Source organism: Neopsephotus bourkii, unplaced genomic scaffold (genome assembly GCF_033783945.1).
Source record: "Neopsephotus bourkii isolate Nb327-2 ecotype Australia unplaced genomic scaffold, CSIRO-AGI_Nbou_v1 NB_168, whole genome shotgun sequence".
NCBI lineage: Eukaryota > Metazoa > Chordata > Aves > Psittaciformes > Psittacidae > Neopsephotus > Neopsephotus bourkii.
In genome coordinates, this window is record NW_026900684.1 from 16,892,736 (window position 1) to 16,905,337 (window position 12,602).

Consider the following 12,602-nt stretch of genomic DNA (forward strand, 5'->3'; position numbering starts at 1 on the left):
ACTTGTAAAGAACAAAAACAAATGCTTCACTCTGAAAGGTATGTTTTTCTTTTAGACACTTCTTCCGTTACAGAAACATAAATTTAACTCATTTTTACTTTTTTTTAAGACAAAAAGTTATCCCCCTCTCTCCAATCCCAGATGGTTAGATGTTTACTTAGTGCAAGGAACTTGGGAGGTTATACAAACACGAACCTAGTTTGACAATCCATTATAACTTGGCTAATGCCCCTCTGTCACCAATAATCAAGGCTCTGCTAACACTTTCATTCCTTTCTTTCTTATTTTTGCTGAGTACATTGCACTCTGCCCAGCTGAATAACTAGGATTTCTTTTCTTTCAAGAGAACACTTTCTTTTAAAGCCTCTTGAGGGAAAAATATTTATTCCTCAAATGAAGCCCTTGACGGGCTTTGCTGCTTGCAGGTGAATTTGCAGAAATGCTCATTTTCAGAGCGGTTTCAGACTTAGTTTTCTGTCTGCTCTCCTTTTTCCAAATGACAGCACTGTGCAAGGAAACAGTGCCCAGCTGCAGCTCCTAACCCTGTATGTCTGCCCTGCCCCAGAACCATTTGATCAAAAATCCAAAACTGAGACCTGGTCTTAACAGAGATGCCAAAGCCCTGAGTCCACCCCATACCAAGTTCCTCAACATTAGAGAAAAAGGTCCAAACATAAAAACCCTGTTAGTTCAAGACTTACTTATCTGCTTCTTTATGGGCACCTAAAATATCAGTTGTAAAGGGATATTGGAATGGGCCACAGTGTCAGCCTCTGAGCTCAGCTTCTCCAACCACATGAATTCAGGCTGTCCTAGGGGAAACCTGGGAATCCCACTGATAAGTGCAGTGGCATGGTGAACCCACAGTCCAGCCATTGATACACAAGCTTGTGCAGATCCTTGTAACTCCACCTTGACTTGTCAGTACAGTCTCCAAAGAGGCTTTAGCATGGCAACAGGCTCTGGTCTTGCTCTGCTCCCATGCACAAAGGAGCTGTGGTTATGTAAAGGACAGGGCTTCCAGGGACTTGCACCCCAGTACCCATCTCGGCAAAGCAGCCTTCTGGGGCATTGACCTGACACATAAATCACATGCAGCACAGGGGGTACGTGTCCTGCTTCTGCTAGGCAGTACATCTCCCCTGGCTGGTGTCTAAAGTGTGTCAGACCCGTGCATCTGTCAATGTGCTGGATCTCATGCTGGGTTGAGGTAAGTAAAGCTTGGCAAGTTTGCATTTCCCTGCAGAGCATTGCTACTGCCGGCGGGAGCACCTCTTGGGCTAAGCAAAGCATAAAGAATGGGGCCCTCCGGCTTCTCACGGTTGGGGTCTCTTTGACAAAGCAAAGCAGAACTGAATAAATAAATTCCTCTTACCCAGCCTCTGTGGGAATCCAAACATTTCTGAAGATGCTGTCATCTGAAGATGAATACAGAAGTGAGGGTAACATATTGAAAGGATCCTGAGGGAGTAAACCTTCATTTAAAAGAGAAGTGAATTAGGAGCTCTGGAACTTACCCCTGCCAAAGCCCTCAGATATAGGGTCTTAAATCACTTTTGTGCTGCTAAAGACAAGGAATTTAGGAGTTTAAAAGGGGTGTCTAAGGCCTTCATCCAGACAGCAACCTTTAAAATTGCCATGTTTGCAAAGGTTTGAAATCTCATTCTTGCCCTTCTCAAGTGAAAGACAATCTACCCAAATGTAATAACATTGAGGCAAAAAAGTCTCTAAACCACAACCACTGAAATAAAGCATTTTTGCACCCCTTTTTTTACTGCCACCAAAAGAAGGCAAAGCCCTGTGGAGGACCCTCTGTGGCATGAGGTTGCTCTGGGCAGGGAGTGACAGTGCTGGAGTGGAGCCATCGGGATGGGTCGCAACCTCCTGGAAACCAGTGCAGGTCCTGGAGACCACCAGCAGGTAGAGAGCAGCATGCCAGTTGAGCTGAGGACCATGTTGTGTGGACTGCCGGCAGGAGAGGACAATGTGGTGTGGCCCCACACGCCACAGTATGCTCCAACCTGCAGGGGTGAGCATGGCGACAGCGAGCTCATCTCCCACCACAAAATAACAGAGGAAAAATTCTACCTGCTGAAGCAATGCTAATGTGCCTGCCTCACCTCCAAAGCCATAAAGGGACGGGGCCCAGCTGTCATCACAAGAGCATCCTAAAGCACTCGCAGGGCCAAACAGTCAGGGAGCCAGGAGATGTAGAGAGAGCCAGTGAATAGTGCAGCATCCAATTTGGCATATCCTGTAAGTATGTGTTTAAGTAAGTGCTTTACTAAATCAGGACCACACGGTGTCTGCACAGATGGCCCTCACCGATTCTGGGATGTCGTGAAGGGACAAGGAGGTGGCTCACTCCCCTGCAAAAACAGGCAATGGTAAGTAAAGACAACACAGGAAAACAGCAGAGCCTGCAGAATTCTGTAGCAGAGATCATCTGCATCCAGAAGGATGCTCCTCAGAGCAGCCCATTTCTCCAGGCAGTCACATTGAATTATTACCATACAGTATTTTTTTCTCTTTTTCCATTTTTTGTTTTCCTTTTTTTTCCCCCCCCCCCCCCCCCAATGTTGTTTATTTCAATTTTCTGATCTCCACTCTTGACACAATGGAAAAGCCATATCCTACATATGTTCTGCAGATTATTGGACCCATCTCCCCTTCCAAGTGTTCCAACAACAACCAGTTGTTTTCTGTGCAGTGAGAGGGATTACAGCCCTGTGGTATCTTTCTGCATTCTTTAAAATCTTTTCTCCTCTCTGGGGAAGAATCTGTTTCTGATGTTAATGTGGTGCTACGTGTTTGTAAAGTGTTCTGATCCTGCCTGCTGTCACCACAACATGGTGATAAATTAGGACTTTAATTTCAGTTTAATTTGCACATGCAGATTAACAAAATCAGAGGATAGGGCATGGAAGGACAAAATACAACTCATTGCTGCTTCAGTCAGCTCACTCATATGCATCTCTGGGGACTGTAACTGCTTCACCTTAGCGTTGATACACAAAAAACAAGAAACTTGAAAATTTAATAGAATTAATATTATTTTGACTCAGATATTATGGAAGAAGGATGTTTAAGAAAGACTCTTGGCTACAGAGTTAACACGAATCTTCTTATTTAAGTTTCTCTTCTTAGTACTGCAAGAAAGCATCATGTGCTACATTTTTGAAGTGTGTCCTTAACCCCACTGAGCTGAAGGGTGGTGGATAAATAGCTATTCCAGCACTTTAAGTGGATAGAAACAGAAATGTTAACAGTCTCTCACAATGAAAACATGAACCATCCCAAGGCACTTTGAAGGATATGACCCTATCGCTGCCAAAGGCATGATGGTCTTCAGTCTCACAGGCCACGAGGGAGCCAGGCAGGATGCAGTACATCCAGAGATGGTCAGGCTCACCTTTGCCATTTGGCCAGCTGGCTTTAGAAACATTTGCAAAAGTACTGAGTCACCACGGGGACTCTGCACTTCTAAGGCACCCCATTTCTCAGCCACTTAGAAAAAAGGGATGAGGTCAGAAAATGTTATGAAGGAAAGGACTGGAGCAGAGACCCATGGGATCTTGGCAAGACAGCTTAAATTGATTGAAGTGTTAAATATGAAGGACCACATTTTGGCTGTAATATATAAAAATTGTGCTAGGCATCGGGAACTTTTCAAAGAGTGCTAATTTATAGATGCTTTTCTAAGGAGGACAACTGAGTATATTACTTTTCCTTTAAAGTGCAGCTGCAACAGCAAACCACACACACTCTGTAGGTTTTATAACCTCGCTAATTTTCCCCAAGTCTTGGGAGCTATTGGTGGTAAGTATAAAGGTATTTTGTTTCAACCTAAAAAGAAAAAGAAAATTGAAAATTAAAGAATTTGTTTTCAGAGTGCAGCTAAAAGCTAAACTAAGGAGATATTGACTCCGATCTGCACAGAAAAGTCAGTGATGCCAGAGAGACTGGTTTATACCAATTATTCTTGATTCAGCTGAAGGAATTGGGGTTTGATTTTTATTCCTATTCGTATCAATGGAAAAACTGGGCACATAAAGTATGCAGCAACAAAATGACAACCTAAAGGAAATGCTGGATGAATTAGTAACCCTTTTGGCTGTATGCAGAAAGCCTGTAGCCACAAGAGATATCCTGCGAGCATTGCACTGGATGAGGTACTTTCACAAAGAGGAATCAACTTCCATCTCTGCATCACATTTTTTTGCTTTCACATTCCCATTTGTAAAACAGGCAACTATAAAACTAGTTCATTGGGATATACAAGAGGCTTAGATACTACAGCAAGGAGAAGCTGTGAATGTTGCTTTTGTCCTACAGGAGAAGGAAACCACATTTTTCATGGTATCATGACAGAATAGCTCAGCACCAGGGTACCAGCTAGTACAGCAGAGAAGTAGAGTTCAGTACAATAGAGAAGGCTTGCGTTCATCTTCCCATTTTACCAGGGTCAGGGGAAAGCTTTTAATGCGGGTCAGGAAGAACAGAGCTTTGACCACAGGTTTGTCTAACTGCCTATGCAGAAGGGGTGGATGAAACTTCCTCTGCAACTATTTTCTGGGGACATGAAAAGATCTTCTGCTCAAACTCTAACCGCAATCCAAATTTTTAAACAAAATATTTTAGCTATGCCCTAATACGAGGGGGCAGGCTGCAGAGAAAGGTTATTTGCGTTTAACAGCCCAAAAATGGAACTGAAGATTTTTCTCCTTCCCAGTTCTCTGGACTTCTGTCCTTGCTAGACAGTCTATGGGGAAAAAATTCACTGTCAAACCCCTATGGAGGTCCAAAATGCTTCTTATGATCCAAAATCACTGGGAGAGTTCACACAATAAAGTATTTGCTGGAAAAGTACCAGAGCATATTAAGCATAGAGAGACAACTTTAACTCTCACTTTCCATGCTTTCATGAGCCTGAGTCAGAACTGTAATGCTATTAGACCTATACCTATATTTTTGATTTAAATTAAAGTGTTTCTTCACCTGGCCAGCACCTTATTATTTGCTCCCATATGTTATCTCACATTATCTCACTAGTTACATTATTTTAGCTGCACTAAGGATGCAGGTGATCTTGCCAGTTTGTTACCAAGTCATAAAACTATGTACCCTTTTATTAGAATTAGTTTTCTAAAATATGAGCTAATTGTACCATCTCAAGATACACTTCACCAGCTGAAGAGTACTCTATTAAGCATTTCATTACCACAACAAAAATTAAAATGTATGAGCAGAAAATTATAGGACTTTTTATCTTACTCTCATTATTTTAATTTTCATTTGCCCCTGATACTATAGATACAAATATCTTGCTTAACAAACGTCACATGGGGGATTTAAAACTAAATGGTCTGAAACAGGAAAAGGAGTTAAGTAAGTCCATAATGGCACCCAGAGATCTGCCAAAATAGTTTTTAAACTGTTCCTGACCAAGCTATAAAAGTACATGGCTAACTATACTTACCAGCGCGCAGGCAATCATACCATCAGCTCGCTAATATATCTTTCATTTTAAGGCCACCAGCAGTCAAGCAGAAGATTCAGCCTGGGTTGTTCCATAAATAGTTATTAGCCACAGCACTGAGCAGAGCGAGGGAAGAATGTTAATGTCCAGGAATGAGTTTGTGTTGCAATGAAGAAGCAGTAACATAAATTAAGACTATACACTGTTTTGTCCTTTATACACTGAGAGATCATCCTCTGGCTCATAAGGAAAACACTGCTAACTCCCGGTAAATCTCTCAAGACACTCTTGCTTTCCACCTTGCCTTACTGGTCCGAGACCAAGACTTTTCAGGTGAGTTTAACATAAAAATTCAGCATACAAAAAAAGAAAGTTATAAACATGCATGATGCAAGTTGGGAGAGCTGTCTGGAAGTTATACAGTCATCTACTGAATTCACAGGAAAACAGTTCATCACATAAACCTTTACGAACAAAAACTTTATAGTTTAGAGTGAGTCAGCACAGCATACAATTCATGGTGGCTTCTTTTCTTAGGCATAAAGTGTGAAAGGCTTTCTAAACCTCTTTTCTTCCTTCTGAAACTGAAGCACTGTTGTAGCACATGTGAAATAGGTTTCCTAATCTACAACATTGGTACAGAAAAGACTTGCTGATAAAAGAGGACTGTATAACACTGAGTGAGATGGCAAGTAATGAATTTGCTGAACTATTTAACAGAGAACAAGGTTTTCTATGTGTCTCATTGCTGAATTTTCAATCATGATTAACTTAAGTAGAACTGGTGAAATAATAAGCAAAAGTAAACCCCATGAACTCCTTTGTACAGAAAAATCACACTTTGCCCCAACCCTATGAAAAGTGACAGTGAGACTAAGCTGCAGTGACTGAATTCACCAAAGATCAAAGTGAAAATAAGAAGCATGTATCTTGCAGTGTTAAAGTGTGGGTTTCTTCACAATAATTTGCAAAGATAGGCCAAATGTTACTGGTCTTAAAAAAAATGCATCCAGTCTGCCAACTAAGCTCTGCTGAGCAGCAGCAGATAGGGCAGGATCCTCAAGCTCACAGCAGCTACCTTCAGGAGCTTATTTTAGCTCTAGTGAACCTTTCAGAGTACATACTATACACTGGAGCATATATCAGTGGAACCATTGACAGCTGTACACAGCACCCCTACTTCCAAACAAGGAAATAAAAAGGACAACCAGCAAGGCTTATCTTCACCTTCAACCAGAGATACATACCTTACAATTAGCATGCTTGTGCTACACAGAGTGGGATGAAAACAACAAAGCACACCAAACATAACTCTGTTCTCAGAAGAGTGCTGCTCCAGCAGCACCATCATTTCCAGGCTCCAGCAAGTCCATTGCCAAAAGCAGACCAAAATGTTGTCCCCCAGTCTGTCACCTAGGCACAGTTCTGGGAAACCACACATGCCAAAGCCTAAGAAAGACTGTGCAGGAAGCCAAACTGTGTCTTTTCTGAGGAAGAGTTACTGGCACACTGAAGTAACATAGAAATCTATGCATGCATCCTTTATATGCAAAGAAACCAGTAAAGATCTTTGCTACCTGTCCAAACCTGCACCCTTTTATGTACATCGTCTTCAGCCATGCAGAGAAAGTTCAGAAATTATCCTTGAGTGATGAAAAAACCCCACAATTCACAAGCCTTCCATGAACCCAATGAGAAGCAGTACTCTGCAGTGGTTACTGCACTAGGACTCAGTCAAATCAAAATCTGTATTTGACTTTCCTACAGAGAGATGGTGGAATCTTGACTACCCAATTCCTCACTAATTTCTGAAAACAGAGGGTATGGATGCAACTATACATTGAAATGTGTAAGAGCTGAGTGTTACAGTTATTTGCTTGTGCAATGCTATTCTTAAGTGCTATTAATTCTGTAACTCCATAATAATAATTCAGTATTTCCATAATTTCATAATCATGTAACTTCATAAGCACTGACTTTCATTAACACTGCATGGAATTATATTCAGTGTCAGTGTGTGAAAGTCTCACAAGAACCATAAATTACTGTAACTTATAGGTCATGACAGAAGAGAAGAATGTGTTGGTGATGTCTTCTAAATGATAATTCTGCAACTTTTTCTTACTGCAACCAATATCCAGCATCACTTGCCAGTTGTTTGAGTGCTATGTTTCTCAAATAAAACCTACACCAAAACATCCTCATCAAGTGAATATTCGTTAGTGTAAAGTATCCTGTATTGTCTGTCAGAGAATTATCTACTAGACTTTGTGACTTTTCGATTATGTATTTAACCATATACTAATGTATTTAATGAATAAGCAAAAAATTAAGATATTGCACAGCATTTTAATATCAGCTGTCACATAAATTATGATTGCTCTGCTCTACAAGCACAAACAATCCTGAGCTGAATATTTCTTCAAGACAAGGTCAGCTGAAGAAAAGCCTCCTTTAGGAAAAAAGGTGGATAATGCCCCCTTTCATCCACTTCTGAAACTTCAGTCACCTTGTAGCTTGCATGGCACAAGAAAACACTCCTGAGAAAGGGTGCTGTAACATAAGAAATGAACACCAGGATTCTTGGAATTGTTTAAAAGTGAAATAAAAATGTAGATATTGGATTCCTCAAAGCCACAATTTTCAACTTTGGGCTGGTCAAAAGCCCGCTAAAATTAATCTGAATTTACTGATTTGCTTTAAAATCTGCCTTTCATTGCGCATGTAATATGAGCATAACCACATTTTTGATTCAATGAGATACGCCCCATTTCTCTTACCAGTTCCAGGAGAGGATCAGAGATATTACATGATGAATATGCTGCACTTAGCTGTAATTTTATTGTACCTCCATTCCTGCTGCTTTGTGGAATGTGCAAAGAAGCTGGTTTCCATGATGATAACAATCCAAAATGGTAGGAAATAGAATTTAAACAACTATTACTAATTTAATGTATATTCATAGGGCTATTGTTTCTATCCAGTTCCTTGAATATTCTGGTTCAGCAGACACCCCTAACTTCTGTTAACCCCTATCAGTCTGCTTTTTCAGCAACCCAACAGAGGACATCACCACTGATATAAGTGGGTCAATGTCACATAATAGCTCTGGGACTGCACACTCTACAGATTTAGTGTACGACTCTGTATGTGTTACTGGGTTTTTACCAAAAAAGACATTGATCACCATGACAGACACAAAGCAGCACTATTCACACTCCCTGAACTGAGACATCAAATGGACCCATTGCTAATTAGGATGATGACAGCCAAGAATTAAATTTCAAAGCCTCTGTTTATTCCCACTTCTTAACATTATTCTTCTTTGTCCCATCCTTTTCCTTCTCACAAATACGGTAGTAAAACTTGAGGCAGTCTCTTCTGTGATTCTGCTGAACAGTTTTTGTTAACAGACACACAATAACAATGATAAACGAGATAGAAGAAAGTGGTCATTAAGCTATTAGAAACTGAATGTACACCGTCTGAGCACACCCAGCATTTATCTAGCTTGAGCTTGCTTTCCTAAGCCAGGAATATAAAATGATACAGAGCAGAAAATGTAAATCATCAATGATGTAATAGTGACCTGTGCAATACCTTGGAAGAGCTTAAGCATACATTAACATTTTCTTTACAAAAAAACCCATTGTCCTATCCTGACATATGAATGCTTGCTTACTTTCTTCAGGGCTCTCCAGAACGCATTAACCCTCTGTATTCCTCAAAACTACATTGGCCCTCATGTCTCTGAAAAGAGGCAGCAATGTTTTCCTGCAGCTGGCTGTGCAGCCAGTAGGTTTTGACTCATGGGGGATGGGACTGAATACTAAGAAATGCATGGTGGTTTTAAGTTTTAATTTTTAAACAGCTCATAAGAAGCACTCAGCTACACTACCAGTGAATTCCTGCTGGTCTTGGTAGAGGGAAAATGTAAATAAGGGAAAAAGCAAAAAACTTGTGCTTACAGAGTCATTTGTCATGGGAACCTTGTAAAATCTTGTGGAAGGAATGCACCTAGCAACAAATAAAAGTACTCTGACTGATTCATCTTTGGCTTGCCGGAAGAGGCACGAAAATGATGAGGAACTTGACAAATCCATACCCAGTTGCAGACACAGAGACCAAGCAACATGGGAGAGCTTGTTGGGAGATTTGAAAACCCAAGAAGAGCAGATGTGGGCAGAGCTGCCCTCAAAACCTGATGGTATCGAGAGGCAATGAGCGAATCCAGAGAAACAGCTGAGGTGAAACTCTTTCCAGAGATAATGCTTTGCCTGTCTCCTTAAGGAGATTAATGAGCTGACAGGTGGTGACGATTAGCTTTTTAAAAAAGGCCTTGTTGGGGAAAATTTGGAATGTTAATTTCTTTCCTGTTTTCTGAAGCTTGAGGTCTGTGTGTTTGTCAAGTCATGCTTTGAAATGATCTTTTATCAAAAGTGGTTATGGTTTGCTTTCTTTAGACAAAACATTTTGATAACATGCTTTGAATATGTTCCAATAACCATTTCAGAACAAACTATCACTGACATTTCCAGGAGGTAAAGTGTTGGAAAAGCCCAGCTTTTCCCACAAGTATTGTTTTGCTCTGAAAGAAGCCCATGCTGAAATGAAAAAAATTCTTATCAAGCTTCAAAACTCTCATCTGATGATTCTGAGGGTTCACTATTATGTGAGATGGTGATTCATTAGTAAAAGAAAGATCTACTCAAACAGAAGGGTATCCCAGAGTCTGTGACTTTCTTACCTTGGTTAAATGTTCACAGGGGAAACTTGGAGCAGAAAAGTAACCTCTTCAGTCTTTTTGACCAAAGACAGCATCTGTGTAGAAATAAGCAGCTTGTTAGTATGCATACCCTATCATCTTCTTAGAACAGGTAATTTGCACTCATTTCTCCTTATGCTGGAATGGGCCTTTTTACCTGCCTACATTTTGCACCTTTGTTTTACTTTCTTTCAGTGTCTCAGTACCCAGCTACATCTATAATTTCATTGATGTTATTTTTACAAGTCAATACTGAATTAACTGCAGGCTGACAAAGAGACATAACAGAAGAAAAATTCTCTGCCTTAAGTTAACTTAATATGCAATCACAATATAGTGAGAAAGAAACAGTGCTTTACAATTAAAACATTCAACTAGTTAAAATAACAATGCATACATTTCTGCAAGAAGAAACCAAACCCCTTCACAGGTAATCTTGGATTCAAGTTACTAATGCCTCTCAGATAAGTGAGAATATCCACTGGCAGGGCATCAATAACAAGGGAAGTTCAGTTTTAAAAGAGCCACAAGAAAAAAACCCATGAATAGCTCTTAATGCTTCTGATAGCAATGAAACAGCCACTTAAATGAAAAATGAAAATTTAAAAAACAAATGGAGTGTAACTTTGAGCAAGGATTTGTTTTTCAAAGGCATTCATCTATGTTATACGACTGGTAGACTTGAGTCCCTGTAGTGCAACAAGTTCATATTCAAGCTCAGAGTTTAGGGAGTACATGATGTTTTGATTGGAAACTGGATATAAGGAGACTCCTTCAAACAATAACCAAAATAAAGACATTGACATGAAGAATTCAGCTGTGGTTTCACATGTAGCCCAGGCAGTCTGGCAGCTCACTGACCAAGGCAGGGCTGCTGCTCTCCTTCCCCCACATTTAGCTGCTTTTGCCTCAGCACCAGCCTTGCCCCATCCCAGGCTGCCCCACTGCTTCTTCCCTCCACTGCCATGCATCAGATGACAGAAAACAACAAAAGGTTTCTACTTCTTATTTTCCTTTTTTTTTTTGGCCAGTTTAGCGAGCTAAATCAGGTAACAGAGAAACCCAGCAAGTAGAAGGGGAGCACTGGAAGCACATGGCACGGGGGAGGTACTGGGGAAGGAGCTCCTCCTCCCTAGGTCAACACCAAGCTTTGTTCACTGAGGTCAATAGGGAGGGGCCCACTGACTCCAACAGGCACTTGATTGGTCCCACATTTGGAAGGAAAAGGAGAACAGATTCATATGTGAAGCCCATCTTCATTCTGCATGTGCTAGTGCACACCTATGCAGGTAAACTGTACTCAGCGCCCAGTCTCCTCTTTGGTTGTACACTGTATGCCTCTGTTAGGGAGCAACACAGCTTTTAACAAATTTGCCATAAGGAATAATCTATGAAAACTCTCAAGCCTTGCATCCTCCTCTTGCCCACAATACTACTTACCTAGAAGACCGATCCTATGACTCTTTTGTCTCATTCCCTCTTTGCCCACATGGCCAGGTAAGAACCATGGGGTAGGAGCTTGGCCACTTCAATTTAGGCCAGTGCACCCCCACCCAAACCAGGGCACATTCTTCATTTCACGGAGAATTTCAAGCTGCAGAAGGTTAATTATGAACAGTGGCAAGGTGAGAATGAACAGCGGTGGCACCTGTCAAGCCATGAGCTGCACTGGATTTATAAACACGTTCTGTACTCAATTAATGCTCTTGCCTTTGGCACGCAGAACAAGTTTGCTCAAGAGTAGAAAAAGACTGAGTAATACAAAGCTGCACACTGCAGCACTTTATTCATTTTTTCATGTTGAACTGAGGACCTAATTAGTTATGTTAGTGTAGAACTAATAGCACATTTATTATAATGGCTGTTTCTTTCCTAAACGTTTTATGTAAAGCTCACAAGTCTGGTATCTGAGTATGCAAAATAAAGCAAGAAATGCTTTCTCTGCTCTTGAAAAATCTTAGTCTAATTAGGTGGTTCATTTTTCTGCCAGATGTTAAACTGGAAAGAGTTTCTCTTGGTTAAAGATACCAGAAATATCAATTCTTCTGGTTTAAAAGATGCTCAGGAACAAATCTATTGTAACCACTGATTTGTAACACTAAAGTAGCAGTGAACATACTTTGGTTAGATGCTCTATAGTTATCTGTAAACCTGGGGATACACTAAATATGGTCCAAATGTGCCAATTGGTTTAAATAATCATGAGGTTGGCAATGGGGAAACTACCAACAGTGTGATGTATGTTAATTACATCAGTAATCACATAATGTAGACCCCAGTTTTCAAGGCCTCTTTTCCTTATTTTAATTTATACAGCATTTATACCACCAAGACAGTAACTAACAAAACCAGCTGCCC

At 40.6% G+C, this 12,602-nt stretch overlaps 1 long non-coding RNA gene across 1 annotated transcript in view; it reads right to left on the reverse strand.

The window, feature by feature from the left end:
• The window catches only part of LOC133223606 (uncharacterized), a 96,304-nt gene that overhangs the window by 26,680 nt on the left and 57,022 nt on the right, over nucleotides 1–12,602 (reverse strand). The window contains exon 2 of the long non-coding RNA XR_009728630.1: nucleotides 10,227–10,300. This is a non-coding gene — a long non-coding RNA (uncharacterized LOC133223606). The remainder of the gene's footprint in view (nucleotides 1–10,226; nucleotides 10,301–12,602) is intronic.